Raw genomic sequence first — 20,510 nt, 5'->3', positions numbered from 1 at the left:
TTTTATACAGCTGAGCCTCCTTTACATTTTCCTGAATGAAATGTCCTATTTGGTCCTGTTCCACTGTTAGTTAGACGTACTCAGGAGGATGCCCACAAACGTTTCACATTAGTGACACGACCATGATGTGTTATCAGTTTGTTTCACAGTGTCTGACTTCATCACATTATATTTAATATGGAGTTTCACCAGTGTCCTTATTATGTCAGATCTGTCAGGGAATATGCCCTGTTTTAAAATGTGTTATTACTTTGGGATTTATGGCTTGATTTAAATCTAATATCCATGTCTCCTGTTATTAGCACTTCTATCACAATTCTTAGTAATCGACAAGTTCTACTGTCTTCACTACTAAATTTCCTTCCATTCTTGTATATACTGTATCTGTCCTTTTGGCTGGACTACATTTCCTTCACCCGTGGTAGCCACATTATTTATTGTGCCCTCCTGATCCTACTTCTTTTTAACCCTTTTTGTAAATATGTGTGTTTGCATGTGTATCTGTGTATATATATATATATATATATATATATATATATATATATATATATATATATACGCATACACATATACACACACACACTTGTTTACATCAATGTTATTTTATGTCACTATACAGTATCATTTAGTTATACCTTTAATCTTACTTTTTTGTATATGCAACATGGGCTAAGCCTGCCAATGGTCAAATGTGTTCTGTGCTCTACCCCAGTAAACAAAATTAAATAAATAAATAGCATGTTATGATATATTTCCACCTAATCTATTTTAACATATGAGTCATCTTACAAATAATAAAAATAATAAAAAAGACACAAGTTTGCTTTATATTAAAGACACGTTTTTTGGTACTTTGACTACAGAAAGTGCTTTGATGAAGTATATGCTTTCTTTTAGAGCTTAGTGCAATCAGAATATCTGTATTTCTAAGGATTTGTGTGAACAGGGTCTATGCCTACCACAATACTTAAGAAACAAACAACAGATATGGGAAAAGGTATAAAGTCTACTAGTAAAATATGCAACCCAGCTAACAAAATGACCACAAATGCAATACTCATTTTGAACAATATACGATTCCAACACCTAGATTAAATCTAAGGAATAAAATGATTTCAGCCATATTAGAAACAAAGATTCCAACACCAAGATTAAATGTACGGAATAAAATGAACTTGGCCGTATTAGACAAAATTAAGAAATGCTGTGCTGGTCCACTAACAGAAAACACAAAGACACTTGAACACAGAAGTGATATAATATCTATTATTGGACCAGCATAGATTTTTCAGGCTAACAGTACAAAAGGCTCCTGGTAGTATGGAAGCTCAGTTAGTTGCAAACCCTGTGTTGGTCCAATTAAAGTGCATTACATTATATCTATGTTCAAATGCCTTTGTGTTGTTTGGATCGTATTATACATTTACAAATCACTTAATCATACTGAAAAGAATAATGTCAGATATGCTAATCAGGTCTAGATCAGTTCTGCGAAAATCCATTTCAGTGAATACCAAAAGAGTGACACATATTAATCTAACCGCGAATAGACCGAACGCACTAAACCATGAAATTTAAAACATCGAACGGTCATAGTCGGCCAACCCCACCACCCACTACATACTACCTACCCAAACAAAATAAATAAACCACATACATACACTAACCAAACCCTACTCCTAACCCTAAAGTAAAGCACCAAAACCCAACTTCTAACCCTACACTAAACCCCACATACACAACTATCTATGCACTATCCTTAACCCCATCCCTAACCCTAAGGTCCGTAACTACCGCACACTTCCCCTACGGAGAACTAACAAAATAAATAATACACATAAATACATTTAACAAAACCCTACTTCTAACACTACACTAAATCTTACATACATTACCTATCTATACACTTACCTTAACCCGCACCCTACCCTAAGGTCCATAACTATTGCACACTTACCTTACGGAGCTATACCGCAGACGGCCAACCAAAACACTTAGACATTTCAGATTTCACTGTTTTGGACATTCGGCGTTTACGTAGTTTGCACAATACATGTTGATCATTTCGTATTCGCGGAAACGGCGTTTCGTTCGTCTGATAGGGACCTATGCTAATCATATCTATGAATCAATTACCTAGGTAAAAATATATACAAAAAAATATATAAATCACTAAATGCTAACATCCTCAAGAAATGAACAACTGTATTAAAATAATAGTTTGAGCTGTTTCCATTCATAAAATACACATGTATGTAAAATATGCACGTGGACAGAATGGCATCATTCACAGCATTTCAGTGTTCTTACTATGCCCAACGAGTACAGCCAAAGACAAAGGACAGTAGGCTGTTACTGAGCATACTCTAATGAAACTCTGGGATCTTGCCACCCAGTATACTATAGGATAGGTTCCCAAGTATCACTGAATCTGCTAATAACATCCCACTGCCACAAATTGTATTGACCTTGAAAATGATAAATGTAGGATGATACATGCAAAACTAAAGCAAGACAGGAAATTGTCACTGAGGATTCTGTCCTCTGTCCTTTATGAGAGTGACTAAATGCAGACCAGTATGGCCAGGGGTAGTCCATTATGGTCAGCCAGCAAAGTCTCATTTCTTCACAGTTTTGGATATGAAACAGCATTTTAAATTATTAACAAAATATGTACCACAAATCAAATCATGAGTGAAGTAAATAATTACATGGACATTTCAGTGTAAAAAAGACATATCTGGCAGACTTGTTTCTCATTTCCTGGGATTTAAGTTCCTTCCACAAACATGATTTTGTGCCATTTAAGTTTTAATATTTGTACTCAAGGACAGAAAAAATGTTATCTACGATTTAAAAATCAGTAAGGTGGAAAAAGCAATGTAAAGAGTTTCATTCCTATTGTTAGGCAGGTACAATAAAACACTGCAATGGAAATGCTGTTTTGCAGTAATCAGTAAGGCATATGTCCAGTTGCTCCACAGCCTAGTACCTTAGGGTGAAGTCTGATTACCTTTTTTCTGTTGTCTAATCAGTAAAATAGTTGGCAGTCAGTATGACCTTAAGACATATGAACAGATAGTAATTACAGTGAATTATTTGCTGCTAAGTGAACTTGCAGATTCTAGACCAGATTTTCATGCGCAGAAGACTGTTAACAGACCTTTACATAAGTGTGTTTCTTTGGCTGTAACCAAGAAATATAGTACAACACAGTCAATGTCAAAACAATATACCTGTAAAAACTGTTAATGCTAGTCAGCACTTTGATAAAGTATGTCAAAGTATAGCCAATGGAATGTGATGTGTTGACTTCTAGAAGAAGAGAATCTGCATTCTATCACGGAGTTATCAACAAACAGATGAAATGTACTAATATGGTAGAAGTAAAAGACTGGCCAGAATTGTTGGATTCAGGATACATGATTATACTGGTTAAATCAGAATATGTTTGCAAGCATAAAACAACTAGTAAACATATCATTAATGTAATCCATGATGTCGAGACAAGGGGGAATACCCTGTATCACTACTAGCACTGTAGACACCCCAGATAAAGTTTTCCATTGTGTAGCTCTGGTACCTTGTTTTTACACGATGTAATCATTGGCTAACATTTTCCATGTTTAAACAACAATAGCAGTAGCGGGGATGAGGATTCAGCCAAATACACTGCCAGAAATATGCAGCATTGGTACAGAGGAAAAATACAGGGTCAGAAGAGACAAAAACGCTAAGCTACAGCTCTGGATGGAAGGGCTATACGTTTAACAGTGAGTTCTGTCAAAGTACTCATGATATAATATTGAAGGGAGTCACAGCACAATGTGGCATAGAATGTAAGATTTACTAAATGACTCCAACTGTAAAAATAATAATGCCAGTACAGAGACTAACAGACAATAATTCCTAGTTAAGATACACTAATGAAAGTAGGAAGAGAAACTGAAGAGATGGATTTTATACTGAAGGGAAAAAAATGGAGGAACTTTAAAGTGTTAAGCTTTTCCCTGCTATATCAACGCAGAGACCCAGCCAGAGGTAGAAGCTGCACTCTAACAGAAAAAAAAAAAACAGATGAAAACACTCATGAGGAAGTTAAAGGGAAACATGCCACCTTAAATGGAAGAAAATCATGTTCTTGATTTGGCCTTTAGAGAGGATGAACTAATGAAGGGGAAAAGACTGTCCTTGTATTTGTAGGAGAGGAGGTGATGATCCGTACTTCACATCAGAATGTCACTCATGAGGAAGTTAAAGGGAAACATGCCACCTTAAATGGAAGAAAATCATGTTCTTGATTTGGCCTTTAGAGAGGATGAACTAATGAAGGGGAAAAGACTGTCCTTGTATTTGTAGGAGAGGAGGTGATGATCCGTACTTCACATCAGAATGTGAAGAAAAATAATAACTTTACTGACCTCAAGATAAGCTATATCAGTTTCAAGAAACCCACTAGGAAGGCATTACCCTACATACAGAAAGAAAGAGAGAGAGACAGTAGATGAGAAACTGAAAGAACAGAACAGGCCTTATAAATTCCTCTTATTTTACCAAATGATCGACTACAGAGTATGACTGAACAGATATAACTGACACTGAACCCCCTTATTATGCCCAACACTTTCAGAATATGTGGCATAAAATTACCACACAACTACATTCTTGGTACTCACTTTGTATTGGATTAAGCCAAGGCTAGAGATCTGACTAGCTTTTATTGTCCTAGTATTATGAAGGGCACAGAGAACATTTATGCAGCCTGTCAGATGGATGAAGGATAGCACTGAACCTATGATTTAACAATCCTCTGATACTTCATCGCAGAAATCTTTTTTGAATAAATAGCAATATGTATTGTGATTTTGCTTGTAAAACTGAACAGAGGCCTTCAGTTTATCTGGTAATTATTAGTTATGCAACAAAAGTATTCAGGTGGTGCCATAGTGAATAGTCAATACAACGCCCATAGCAAGAAAAAGAATAGTAATATTTTCCTGGGTAAGAATTCTCAAAAAACAATTCTTGCTGATAAAAACACTCCATTCATGTCCAGAGAATTGCATTAACTTGGCCAATGCTTTAATGTGGAACAGTGAAAGACTTCTAATAATCATCATCAAAAAATAAACTAATTAAACACTTAAAAAAAAAAACATTAAAATCTATGTTATGAAAGCTATAGAATTCTGTAGAAAAAACTAGGACCAATTCCTGTTCTATCTTGTATTTGTTGTAGAAGCACTCCAAGTCTCAACACATTCATGACATTTAAATTACTAAGTAGTAGACATCCCAAAGACTGTAGAACACAGGATGAACATATAACAGAAATGTTCATTTGAGAAAGTTCAAAGGAAGTCACAGCTGGCATAATGGTGAAAATCTTTTCCTCACTTGCACAAGGTTCAATCCTGACATCTGGCCAATGCATGTATGGAGTTGGTATTTTTCTCTGTGATTTTGTGGGGTTACTCCCACTTCCCAAAAACATGCTGAGTGTTTCCACCTCAAACTCACCCAATAATGGAGTTTTGGGTAGTATCGCAGACTCTAGATTGTTTCTATTTGGAGGAGAGTTGCACAGACCTTGGGCATAACTCTGGTGTGCAGTATCATAGAAGAACATGAATCATACCCTGTGTGCATTGTCAGAACTAGCTAATCAATTGTGTAAAAACTGGCTTACTGGGTTTAGGTGATGCAGTCACATTCACTAATTTCACCAAAAATGGGCATGAGTATTTGCCAGGGATAACTGAGTTGAGGACTTGGCCTGTGTCAGGGACCCACATTATTGGTGGGAGAAGTGTATGTGCCCCTTTTGGCCAGTTTGTTCTTGCCATAAAGCTCAGCAGCCCTGGGTCAATAAGCTACTGGCAAGGCAGTGACCAGATGCCTGCAATGGGTTAACCTCAAATTGCTCTGTTAAGCGAAATCTGGAAAAAAAAACAATCAACCTGCCAAACACGATCTAAAGATTATTACATTCAATATAGCTTCACTAACAGGACACATCTTGGAAGTGAATGATATGATGGTATGGTGGCATCTGGACATCTTATGTATTCAGAATCCAAGATAGAAGATCAGTGCAGCAAAGCCACTTGGCTTGGGATCCAGAGTCTACTACTCAAGAGTATGGCAGACTAAAAATGGTGGGAGAATTGTGATGCTACAGAGGCTTCAGAACAGAATGAAGGTTTTTCTCAGAATAAATGACAGACTCATTGCAATCAGGCTCCAATATAAGGGTAGAGCACTATTCATAATCTCTCACTATGCCCCAAAGTAGGTTTGTGATAGTGAGGAAAGCAGTGCATTTAAGCAGTAGTTGCAGGACCTACTAGATAAAGCAGGATGACATGAGCTGGTGTTGACAATGGGTGACTTGAATGCACATAACAGGACAGACAGATCAGGATGTGAGAACTACCTAGGTCCGCATGGGTGTGGCAACAGGAATAAAGAAGGAAAGGTCATTCTAGACTTATGCCTATCAAAGGGCTTGATGGTGGCCAAAACATGTTTCAGCAAAGGATTTGGTCACAAGATCACATATAAGAATGTCCAACATGCAAGTTAGGTAGACTTTCTGTCAATAAGGAAAGAGGATTTAGGGTAGAATCAGTGACTGCAAAGTCATTTCCAGGGAAACAGTTGCTCCACAACACAAACTACTGGTTGCCACAATCAGCAGCAGGCAGTGGTAAGATAAGGCTCTAAAGTCAACAGAGACTAGGTTGAAGACCTGTAAGTTGACTGGAGAGAAAGCACAAGAAGTCAAGAAATAACTAATGGCTCTAGCAACACAGGAAGAAGAGGAAATCGGTTAAGTTGAAGAAGGGAATTGCCTCAATACAGTGAGTACTATAGAACAGATAGACATTAGAGCCAGGTATGGAAGCAAGAAACACAAGGAAAGCTGGTGGTGGAATGCAGGAGACCAGGAAATCATCAAAAGAAAGAAGGAGTGAAGGAAAAACATGGGAGAGAAAAGTATGTTCCCAGCTAAGAGGGGATACTGGTTGGTTAACAAAGATTCTAAAAGAGGTGTTTTAGTAGCAAAGAACAAGGCATCAGAGGCACCCACTATCAGCTTCTGGAAAGTGACTTAGTAGATGACACAAAGAAACTCTACTGAGGGTGCAAGGCAAAGACAGAAAGATAAAGAAGATCGAAACCGTTCATAAGGAATGTCTGCAACAACCTGATCACCAGTCCACAGGAAATCAAAGGCAGGGGAAGGAATACTTCCAACAGCTATTTTAATGGAAGAAGCTGTATTGCCCTAGACACAGACCAAGACAAAAGAAGAGGAGGAAGAGCCCATGATAGAAGGAACAGTAACAGCACTAAGGAAAATGAAGTCAGGGAAAGCAGCAGTTTCAGATAAGGTCACAGCTGATATGATCAAGATATTAAGTGTGGCAGGGGAGAAATGGCTCCTGAGGGTAATCATAGCAGAATGGAGAGAAAGGTGCATCCCAGATGACTAGGCAATAAGTATTCTAGTGCTGGTGTACAAGACCAAAGGGGAAATTTACAACTGTGGACAGTAATAAGGTAATAAACGCAGGTCACACTGGGTGAATGCTCTGGATAGGGTGATTGATAAATGAATACATGCAGTAGAAAGTAAGATGGGACATTTGCAGTTTGGATTCAGATCCACTTGCAGCACAAGTGACCTGATGTTCTCAGTGAAACTGGTAAAAAGCTAGAGATAAGAAAAGAGTCCAAATGGGTCTTCCTAGTCTTTGAGAAAGCATATGACAAGATCCCAAAAAAGCTGATTTGGGCAGTCCTGCACTGGTCTGAAGTCCAAGAAAGATTAATACAATTAGTGTAGTCTATGTACAAGGACCCCGTGACTCAAGCACAGTGTTCAGACTTACAGAGGGGTTCTCAGTGGGAGTGGTGTCCATCAAGGTTCAGCTCTAAGGGCACTGCTGCTCATACTGATGATGAACTACATTAGCAAATAGGATGGAGGGGACAGAGCAACAAAGCTGATATGCAGATAATACAGCATTACAAGTAGACTTTGAATGAGAACTTCATCAAAGAATATAGGAATGTAATGCAAAACTGAAAGCACATGGGATGAAACTGTGTTTGGATAAGACTGTTGTAATGGCAGTAAATGGGGGAAATCAGAACAAGTTGAGAAATGAGATAAAAGGGAAAATGGTAGAACAGGTTAACAGCTTCCTTTATCTGGAAGGAGTGTCTGAGGAACAGGGAAGTCTGAATGAGGGGTTAAAGTTAGAATCAGGGAGAATGTGGCCATGTGGCATAGAGTGTCTGGGATAGTGTATGACAGAAAAATGTCAATGAAGCTGAAAAGTAAGTTATAGAAAACTATGGAAAAACTGATACTACAATATGGTATAGAAACCTGGGTAGTAAAGGCTGAAGAATTAAGAAAGCCAGAGGTAATAGAGATGAGTTGCTTGAGATGGGTGGTTGGATGCACACTGTGGGCCAGACAAAGAAATGAAGACAGAGCAGAAGACAAGATAGCTCTGACTGCAGAGATCATCAGAGAACAGGTTATGGTGGTTCAAGCACACGTGCAGAAAATTGGAAGACAATCTGGTGAAGATGATTTGGGATAGACAGGAAGAAGGCCAAGAGGAAACAAGGGCATCCAGTAATAAGATGGACAGATTGTGTGCAGAGCTGGATCTAGCACTATGCAACCTAGGCAGCTTCCTAGGGCCATCTGTTTGTGAGCGGCCCACTGACCAGGGGTGTTGCCACAACATTTACTTTTTAATTTAAAAAAAAATACATATCTTCTTTAAGGGTGTTCCTCTTTAAGAATGTCCTCTGTATGCAAAGCAGATTTGCATCCCGTTGTACATTCACACACACACCTGCTGTTGATTGCTTCTTATATTCTGTGTCCAGACACAGAATTTAAACACACAACCATTCCTGCTGCCTGCTCCTTCTGCCCATGGAACATTACTGGAATAAGGCACAAATGCTATCCGTAAGGTGCTGTGTGTGTGTGTGTGTGTGTGTGTGTGTGTGTGTGTGTGTGTGTGTGTGTGTGTGTGTGTGTGTGTGAAATGCCCTAGTTAGGAATAGGAAGTTAGTTAATTTACTCAGAATCAAACCCTGTACCTTGGTTATAGGATAAAGAGCCTGAATCCTCTATACTAGCTACCAGACTATGAGTTTCAGTGCATTTACAAGGAAGTGTGAGCTTCAAGGAAAGAGAAGTTTACTGCTGCTCTTGTTACATCTGTTTTCAATGTGCAACTGTTGCGTTTAGCAAATGGTAATCACTGTGTTGACAATTGGCAAGCAGTGTTAGTAGCACAACAAGTAGCATAATTGCTTTTGATGTAGAAGGCTGTGGATTATACTCCCACACCATGTAGGTGGATTGCTCATACTGTGTTGTACTTTAAGGGGGGTGTTGCGTGAAAAATTTATTTTAATTTGCATGCTGCTTTTTTGCTGTGCTGGATCCAAAGTCTTCTTAAGACACACAGTCTTGCTGTGCTGTTTACTGCTGAATCAGAGACAGAGCTTTGCATGACTCCATCTGTAGTCTGTTTAAAGCACCAAGCCTTTCAAATTGCATACTGATAAAGAAATATATTTTGCAGCTATAAGCACAGTCACAGATAACTTATTTTTATAACGACACGTACTCTGTCAGATTGTAACATATATTTACAAAGTTTTTCTTCATTACAGATATGAATGATGACTTCTACAAAATACCTCTCTCTGTCCCTCTCTCACATAACTGAACTACTACAATTGTTATATAGAGTGCTAGTCACACACACAGATTTTGTTATTTCCTCTTGGTATCTTTTTGGCCTTCTGTGGGAAGTCACATAATGTCTGTTTTTAGATTTTTCTATTGTCCTGTCAGCAGTTCTGCTGTTGTGAAAATGCACAAATGCACGCAATCAGAATAACAGAAGTATGAAAGGAAACATCTGTTCTGTTCCTATTGAAAATCGGAATACTACATCTAGTAGTAATGGTTAAGCGCTTTCATCTGCATTACCAGATTTCTTCAGAACCATTTATCTTAACATGTCACTTCCTTTTTAAACACAAATTTTTGGCGCCAAAAAATAATTAAAACATAATTACACCATTTACATTTGTACCATAATATTCATTATGATTATGTAAACAAACAAAATGTTAAAAACTGTCCTAAAAACAGGTATACTATATACTTATACTAAAGTGCATTTATACAGTGCTTAATATATTGCATTACATAGATCTCTATTGCCTTCTACCTAATACAAAATTTATTACATATAAGAATAAAAACTAAAAGTAAAAAATGTAAAATATATATATATTATAAAATGAATGTGTTATGAAATGTATATGGTATATATAATGTACTAGACTAATGGATTACTTTTATTCTAACTCTAAAAAGGGTTTTATACTAATGTAATCATTTATACCTGGATAAGTACTACAGGACGAGGGTTTGAGTCTAGAATATACAGAAAACCAACGTTCTCAAATGACTATATACATTACAGCAGTTGTCATCCTGGTCACATTTTTCGTAATGTAGTCAAAGGCCAGTGTATACGAGTAGCCAGAATGTCATCAACTAAGGAGACTATGCAAAGAGAATTGGATGTACTATCCAAATTATTTTTAGATAGAGGCTACCCTAAATATATGTTGACCAACATTATCTCATATGTTAAGAAAGAATGGGGTAATAAATATGTACCATTGCTGGGTACAGGTAGTACGGCAAGTACTAAAGTCCTATCAGATCGAGACAATAGAGTATGCATTATCAGGTTTAATCCTTACACCAACATTGTGATTGAAATTTTGAAGAAACATTGGGATTTAATCTCGACCAATGTACCTATTGGAGATATAATTGGTACAAAACCCTCTATAGTATACAAGACTGGAATGAATTTAAAAAGAATGATAGAGGCTAAGAAAAAGGTTTATATAGGAAACAGCAGGAAGGGTACTACGTGTTGTGGTGCATGTAGTCAATGTAAATATATCAACACAAAAGTTAGGATTAGGCTTAGGAACACTGTTAAGTCTGTAGTATATCCTAAGAAGGGTAATTGTAACACTCAGCGTATTGTGTACATAGCTGAGTGTGGTAAATGCTGTGCGTACTATATAGGAAAGACTGAGAGGAAATTCAAAACTCGCATATACGAGCACCTGTACTGTATTAGGAAAGGAGACACTAAGAACGCACTAAGTAGACACATCATAGAAAAGGGTAGCGAACATACATTTAACTTTGCAATTATAGATCAGGTCGAGGGAAGTGAAAGGGGAGGCAATTGGAAAACGTACTTGGCCTGGTTAGAAAGCAAATGGCAGATATGCTTAGATGCCACATCTCCCCCGGGTATAAATGATTACATTAGTATAAAACCCTTTTTAGCGTTAGAATAAAAGTAATCCATTAGTCTAGTACATTATATATACCATATACATTTCATAACACATTCATTTTATAATATATATATATTTTACATTTTTTACTTTTAGTTTTTATTCTTATATGTAATAAATTTTGTATTAGGTAGAAGGCAATAGAGATCTATGTAATGCAATATATTAAGCACTGTATAAATGCACTTTAGTATAAGTATATAGTATACCTGTTTTTAGGACAGTTTTTAACATTTTGTTTGTTTACATAATCATAATGAATATTATGGTACAAATGTAAATGGTGTAATTATGTTTTAATTATTTTTTGGCGCCAAAAATTTGTGTTTAAAAAGGAAGTGACATGTTAAGATAAATGGTTCTGAAGAAATCTGGTAATGCAGATGAAAGCGCTTAACCATTACTACTAGATGTAATTTGTGGTGCTAGTATTTCTCGAATAAAGTTGTGTGACAAAAGGAAACAAGCTCTTTTTGAATTCGATTCACGGCTCGAGTCCAGGGGATCTACGCTTGGCTTTTTGGGTGTTATTGTTCGTTTTGTTCTACTTTTTGTTATCAGATTGTAACATATATTTACAAAGTTTTTCTTCATTACAGATATGAATGATGACTTCTACAAAATACCTCTCTCTGTCCCTCTCTCACATAACTGAACTACTACAATTGTTATATAGAGTGCTAGTCACACACACAGATTTTGTTATTTCCTCTTGGTATCTTTTTGGCCTTCTGTGGGAAGTCACATAATGTCTGTTTTTAGATTTTTCTATTGTCCTGTCAGCAGTTCTGCTGTTGTGAAAATGCACAAATGCACGCAATCAGAATAACAGAAGTATGAAAGGAAACATCTGTTCTGTTCCTATTGAAAAAAAACATCACGTATTGCTGAGTTTATAAAAAATGATGTCTGTTAATAGATATTTGTTCTGCAAACATGAGAAAATCATGTAATATTTGCTTTTCAACATTGCTTTGTTAGGCTTTTCTGATGCTGTGAAGAGAAGCCTTATACATATAGTATGAATGCCCATTTTACATTGCTAAACTCTATACACATATTCAAGCAAACTTTTTATTCTATGCTTTATCTTTCAGCACATTTACAACATAATTAATTTCAGCCTTATATTCATAATCTCTAACAATTCCCTCTTTTTTAAACATACTCAAAACACTTTATACTGATATGTAATTTTATCACATTATATAGAAAGCACATTAAAAAACAAAACCTTTAGTCTTTTTTTGATACAAGTCAAAATGCAATTTTACATAGTTAATACAATAATATAAAAGTATTACTACCAAAACTAAATGTATTTAACAACTTTTTCTATTGCAGACCATTCTGTGAAAATATTTCATTAATTATGGGCTGTATCTGCTTTAATTTTATTTTTTAACTTGATTCATTTATTCTTTTGCAATTACAAAATTTAATTTATGACTTAGAACTGTTCCATTTACTCTTTGCAACTGTTGAATTAACTATAGGAGACAAGAACTATGTTATACTGCAAGCATTTATACACTGCTGAAAATATACAGTTTCAATGTCATTTTAACCATAATTGTGGTCATATTTCTGAACTGCCCATAAACTTTGTCAGTGAAATATACTCTGAAAAATGTTGTTAACGTATTAGTCCATTAGCTGTATGAATACAATATTTTAATATATTTTTTTCTCTAGCTGGGGTAACCAATACTAGTACAGTAAAATGATGGTCCAAAAACCAATGATAAAACTGCAACTTAAAACCAGTGATAATATTACAACTTGACAAATTACTTTTGAACTTACAATGTATCCTGTACAGTATGTATTTACACAGACTGTTTGCTATTCATGCATTTCAATCTAGTAGGTATCCTGGACCCATTTTTTTTAAACATGGTTTTTCACACATATTCATTGTTAGACATTAATTTCATTTGTATTGAATTCTTCTGTGTTTGCACATACAAAGACTATCATTTCTACTGAATTATTCTGCATTTGTACATACAAAGACTGTAAAGTACATTTAGTCTAATCTTACAAATTTAATAACATTAATATTAAGCAAAGCTTGGAAAATGTTCATGTCTCTTTAGAAATATCTAGTGGAATTGGCACCAAAGACATATGTCCTGTTATTTTAAACTACATACTCAGCAATTAAAAACATTCATGCTTTTTTATACCAACATTGCTTTGCCAAAAACATATTAAAATAGTGACCGGTCTTGTTCAATTTTTTACATATCTTTACTCTCTCTAGTATAGCTGTAATAAAACAATTTTAAACCCATCTCCTGTATAGCTTTGCAGTTTAACATGTTGCAAATACAATTTAATACTAAACAATACAATAATAACTAGCATGATAGCTATTAGCAATTTGTAAAATATCTTATCCTGTCAGGTTTAATCTGTTTACCAATATTTTAATGCACTAATACCTGTTTTTCCCTCCCCCCTGAAAGAGTATTGTCAAGAAGGAATGAAATATTTTTTTCCTGTAGCTTTATTTTAGACTCTTTTGCAATACTGTAAAACCGAGAAAGTACCCCTCCCCCTGTAGTACTGCAGTATTGTTTATTAGCTTTATACTGTGAGAAGAAAATGTACAACAGCCCAACACTTTGGTTATACATTTACTATAGTCTTTTGTCTGATTTGATCATTTTTGGGCTGTTTTCTTTTCTGTTGCCTTTGCTGTCTTCTTCTAATAGTAGTTATTTGTACCCTCCTGTATACTTTATTTGAACTGTATGTATACTATAACCCATCTGTTGGCTATACTTGATGTAACTAAGGTTTTTTATTTTTAACATTTATTTGCAAACTGATTATTATGGGCATGGTTGCACAATTGTGAAGTTTTATTACAATTACCAAATAGTGTTGCATGTAAACATTTTACAATTTAATACCAATAATGTTTTAGAAAAATATAAGCCACTTGTCTGGCAATCAGTCTTGTTTTTTTATCTTATCTTTGCAACATTTCCTGTAACTATTTATCCAGTCTGGGAAGGTCTGAGTTCACATTTCACATAGTCTGTAGCTATAGTTAACTCTTTTAGCATTTTTCTTTAAATCATTTATTAATACACTTACAGTTGTAAAACATTTAGAAATAATAAGTATTTGTGATTTGCATAACTATGCAAACTAAACAATATTTTACAATTAGCTTACATATTTTTTAACTTCTGATTTCAGTATTTTTTTATTTATTTATCTGCTCTGCCATTCATTTTACAAAACTTGTTTGACTAATACCATCTGTGATTTTATTTCTTTTTAAAATCAGAACTTTAACTGTTTGGTGTGGTGTTACTATAAAAGTGTAAAAAACAAAATAGATATTAGCTTAACTAACATGTTTATATTTACATGATTTATATTTGCTGTTGTCTGCCTTTTATTCTTGTGCATTGTACTTCAGATAAAAAAATACATGCATGTCAGTCTTGTGACATTGAATCTTTACTGTTATTAACTATTGATTTTTATACACTAAAACTGTTGTGTACCTTTTGACTATGCTATTAGAATAACAGTTATATGGTCTATTTTACTGTACTACTGATAAATGTCTGAATGAAAGTAAAACATTTAAGAATGATTTGTCCAGACATCAGATCCTACCATCCTACCATGCATATTTAACCATTTTCAAAACATAAACATATTATAAAATATATTTTTTTTGTATAAATCAGCTGTAGTTTCCTGCTCTTTTTAAGCTCAGCTGTTATGTGGAGGAAGTCAGTCTCTGTCAGTTTAGCTAATTTATTTTCTTTATCCTGCAACTGCTGTTCAAGAGTTTGCTGTAATGTTGCATGGTTCATAGGTTCATAGGTTCATACTAGGCTATCTGCCCTAGGGCATTTATAAGCCTAGCCAGAGTGTGTTTGGCTTTCGCCACCCATTTTAAATTAATTTTGCTATGCCTTTTTTTGAGGTTAGTATACTGTGCCTCTGTCTAACAGTGACACAGAAGTGATAGCCGGGGTAAACCTACGATCTCCCATCCACTCATCAAGATTCCTCTTGAAGAGAGTCAATGTGGGACTCTGCCTAACCTGGACTGGGATTTTATTCCAGAGTGAAGGGAGCCTCTGGGTTATGAATCTGTCCCTCCAGCATGTCCTATTTATTTCAGTGCTGAGGTTCAAGTCTCTCGAGCGTAGCTCGATGGGATTTGGATTTTCTGAGGTGCAGCATGTCCATTAATTCTGGGTTGGACATGGCTTTATACGTCAGGCACAGATCGCCTCTGAGCAGGCGGTATGCCACTGAGTAGAGCTGGAGTTTCTTTAACCGGGCAGCATATGGCATCTGTTTGAGCCCTTTGATCCTCTTGGTGACGTACTTTTGGGGTCTTTCCAGTTGCTGCAGGTGTCTGGTAAGGTACATCCCAAAAGGGGCATTGTACTCAATTATGGGCCTGATGAGGGATGAGTAAAGAGGCACGATGACCTCCTCGATCTAGATGGGAATACCTTAATGATTAGGTGGGCTATATAAAATGTTTTTCTAACCACTTTGGCCACGTGGTTGTCAAATGAGAGATTGCTATCAACTTGGGTCCCCAGGTCCCTAATGACTTCTTCTGTACTTAATGGATTACCACCTATGTGGTAATTTGTGGGCACTTTGTTTTTGCCAAAGGGGATGACTATACACTTTTTGGCATTTAGCTTGAGGCCATGGCTCTGGCATCAGTTGTCTGTTTCTATGAGGCCCTTTTGGAGGATGCTTGTGTCGGCTGGAGAGTTGATTATGGTACCCAGTTTGCAGTCATCTGTGAACTTGTTCAGCCACAGTCCTTCCGTGTTGGCCTGTACCGCCGAGAAATATATACCGAACAAGAAAGGTCCCAGGACTGAGCCTTGTGGAACGCCACTTGTAACTGGTTTGGAGTCTGACATGGCTCCAGCAATTCTAACCATGTGGGTTCTGTCCTTGAGCCAGTTTGCAACCCATCTAGTGACATAGGGGTTTATATTTAAGCTGGTGAGCTTATCTATAATGCCCGAGTGGGGTATTGTATCGAAGGCTTTTGCGAGGTCCATGTAGGCTGTGTGGACCACCTTCCCCTCGTCAATGGCCTTGCTGACTGTTTCAAAGAAATCGACCAGGTTTAAGAGGCAGGATTTGCCCTTAACAAAGCCAAACTGGGTAGGATCCAGTGTCTGTAGGTCCCCAATATCTTTATTTATGAGGTCCATGATGATCCTTTCCATAGCTTTGCAGACCAAGCTAGTCAGGCTTATGGGGCGATAGTTTCCAGGATCCGTTGAGGCACCACCTTTGTGGAGAGGGACCACTGTTGCTGTACGCCACTCTTTGGGTACATATCCTGTAGTAAGGCTAAGATTGAACAGTAGTTTTATGTTTGGGTTTAGCTCTTCTTGGAGTTCATGTAGGATGCAGCCCGGGACACCATCTGGTCCCATTGATGCTGTGTTTTTTGCTTTGGAGAGGGCGGCTCTTACCTGAGCATCTGAGATGTCAGGGGCAGCACTCTGTTGGGATAGATATTTGCCCTTTTGGTGGGGAGAGGGGGGAGAAGTTTGCACTGAACCTGTCAGCTAGGATGTTGGCAATGTCTGTGGGCTCGGTGTATTTGTCATTTTGGACTAATTCTGAGCATATCTGGGAATTCCCACCCAGGTTCCTAACATAACTAAAGAAAGCCTTGTGATTATCCTTAGTGTCCTGTGCAATTTTTCTCTCGAAGCTGGCCTTAGACGATTTTATGAGTGCCCATAGTTTTTTGCTAATACTGATCAGAGATGCCTTCCCTTTTTGGGATTTTGCTCTATCATGCAGTAGCTTCCTCCTTCTATTGTATAGTTTGTTTATGGCTGGGGTCCACCAGACAGGACGTCTGCCTTTGGAGGATTGGGTCTTGATTTTATTTGGGATTGCATGATCCATGCATTCCTGAAGGTGTTCATAAAATGCGTTTATAAAGGATTCTGTGGTCTGGGCCGTATTTTCCACAGGCCCGGGGGCTTTGAAGGATTTCGCCTTGGTTTTGAGGCGTGTGAAATTTGCTTTAGAGAAGTTTTTCACTGTGGTTTTCTGGGCAGGGGGTGGGGTCGGTATGTGAATATCCAGTGAGATTAGTTTATGGTCTGATCTTACCAGTGAGGGATACACTTCTGGTCTGGAGCATAGTGTCCCCATGTTGGTGATGATCAGGTCCAGTATGTTTTCCCCTCTTGTGGGAGTGGTAACAAGTTGTTCCATAGCATTTGAGTTTATAAATTCTAGGAACCTTTGGGCTAGGGTGTTGGAGCTAGAGTAATGCTCCCAGTCTATGTTTGGGTAGTTGAAGTCACCCAATATAATGGTGTTTGGAGAGACCTTCATATTTTCCAGTATTCTCAGGAAGGCCAAGTGGGGTTCCTGTGTTTGGGAGGGTGGTCTGTAGCAGGCTATAAACTGGAAGGCAGTTTTACCCACAGTTAGTTGCACATGGATAGTCTCTGATGCTTCGTGCTGTGCCACCAACCTGGAGTTGTGGGTATCTTTGACGAATATTTATACTCCCCCTCCTTTTGTGGTTCGGTCCAAGTTTTGGGGCCGAAAAGCATGGTATGAGGTATAACCTGGTAGTGCTGGGGTGCTCTCGGAAGCCTTGAACCAGGTTTCTGTTACTGCACAGATATCGATGTTCTCCATGCTAAGGAGAGTTTTGAGTGCATGCATCTTGAGGTTTAGACTTCTGGCATTGAGTAGCATTACTCTTAGTTTCTTATCCCTTGTGATACCTATGGAGGTGGGTTTGCCTTTTGAGCCTTGCCTAAAAAAGGCACTATGGGGGTAGCAAGAGCCTTTGCCAATATCCAAAAGCCCAGAGGTGACAGGTGCAAGCCGTCCCTAGCGAAGCATCGTGGCTTGTCGAGCATGTCATCCCAGGCTGACAGGCATTGGATCCCCTTTTAATGACACCAACACTTAAGCCAATTGTTGAAATTGATCATCTTGTCTTCATATTGTGGCATCAGTCTTGGTGAGGGTAAGATGCTACTCAAGGTCAGGGTCATACCGGCCTGGGCTACATGCTCAGAGAGCTCCTCTATGTCTCTTTTCATGTAGTCCAGGGAGGTACATCTCAGGTCATTCACACCAGCATGGACAATGACTGAGTCATATTTGTACTTGCCTTGGAGTGACCTGAGTGCTTGTGTTATGTGGCGGATCCTAGCGCCCAACAGGCAGCTCACCGTGACCTCCTCCTTGTTCAGCCTGGTGAGCGGGACGTCAGTGTGCCTGACGATAGAGTCACCTATTACAAGTGTATCAGGTGTGTTGTTTAGCCTTGGTCTTTCTGATATTTTTCAGTAACCTGTTCTGCTGAATCTAAAACTATGCACTTTTGAAAAAAATGTTTGTATAACTTGTCTAAGCTTCCTGAACTCATTGTGTCTGTCTTTTAAAAGTTTATTACATTATTTTGTAACAGATGTACTAGAGGTCATGTCAGTAACTGATTTGACTGTTGTTGCAATTCTGAAATAAACCTTTTACATCTGGTGACAGAACATAACTGTCTATCCTTTGAATGTAATGTCAGCATGTTAATTTTTCTTGGTTCTTTACCATTAACATTTTTGTCTGTACAGTCTAACCTTTGAATAGTGGCATGCACTGTATTTTTATGACATTGTACACAGAATAAACTTTTTTTATACCACACATGATTTTGTTTCAGATTCCAGTCAAATATTGTAATCCATTTGCATAATACCTTACTATTAACTTGCCCTAATAAGGTTTTACATTTGCTAATATGGTGTATATACATTTCATTCTGTTATTATTACCTCTATGGCATTCATACTGTATGTAACACAAAAAATGTCTTACCAGTCAACAGAGAGGCAGATGACCAAGCTGCTTTACTGTAGATGAAAAGATAAAGTGAACAAGCTCTAGCATAGGGAGTATGCCTTCACCATATGAAAATGAAAAGCCACAATAAGGCTACTCCCTCCACGTGGTAGCTAGCTCCAAGATGGCCCATTTAGTGTAGATGGATGAAGGTCTCTGTAGTCACTTGTGAAGTTGGTAAAGCAAAACTGGCAGTTTCAGTCTTACAACTTTGTATTGTACCTTTTTTTGGAGAACTTATGGCACTGCTCACCTTCCTGCACTGCAGTCTCACTCTGGATTTAGACATCTAATAAACTGTATTATTGCTGTAAACTGTAGAAAACTGTAGAAATCTGAAGTACTTCTCATAAATGTTAGTTATTGTGCTTTTACATAAGTGACCTTATACAAGGCATTACCCACTCACTCCCCCTGTTTTAGGATACAGGCTAGAAACATTCGTTAGGGTCATCATTAAAAAATTTATTTTGTGTGTGTGCTGCTTTTTGCTGTGCTGGATCCAAAGTCTTCTTAAGACACACAGTCTTGCTGTGCTGTTTACTGCTGAATCAGAGACACAGAGCTTTACATGACTCCAGTTTAAAGCACTAAGCCTTTCAAATTGCACACTGATAAAAAAATATATTTTGCAGCTATAAGCACAGTTACAGATAACTTATTTGTATAACAAATGACACGTACTCTTTCTGTCAGATTATAGCATATATTTACAAAGTTTTCCTTCATTACAGATATGAATGATGACTTCTACAAAATACCTCTCTCACATAACTGAACTACTACAATTGTTATATAGAGTGCTAGTCACACACACAGATTTTGTTATTTCCTCTTGGTATCTTTTTGGCCTTCTGTGGGAAATCACATAATGTCTGTTTTTAGACTTTTCTATTGTCCTGTCAGCAGTTCTGCTGATGTGAAAATGCACAAATGCACACAATCAGAATAACAGAAGTATGAAAGGAAGCATCTGTTCTGTTTCTATTAAAACAACATCATGTATTGCTGAGTTTATAAAAAAGGATGTCTGTTAATCTGTTAATAGATATTTATTCTGCAAACATGAGAAAATCATGTAATACTTGCTTTTCAATATTGCTTTGTTAGGCTTTTCTGATGCTGTGAAGAGAAGCCTTATACATATAGTATGAATGCCCATT

The sequence above is a fragment of the Protopterus annectens genome, chromosome 9.part0, assembly GCF_019279795.1.
Source record: "Protopterus annectens isolate FY-2018-M chromosome 9.part0, PAN1.0, whole genome shotgun sequence".
Taxonomy (NCBI): domain Eukaryota; kingdom Metazoa; phylum Chordata; order Ceratodontiformes; family Protopteridae; genus Protopterus; species Protopterus annectens.
This window is presented reverse-complemented; position numbering follows the sequence as displayed.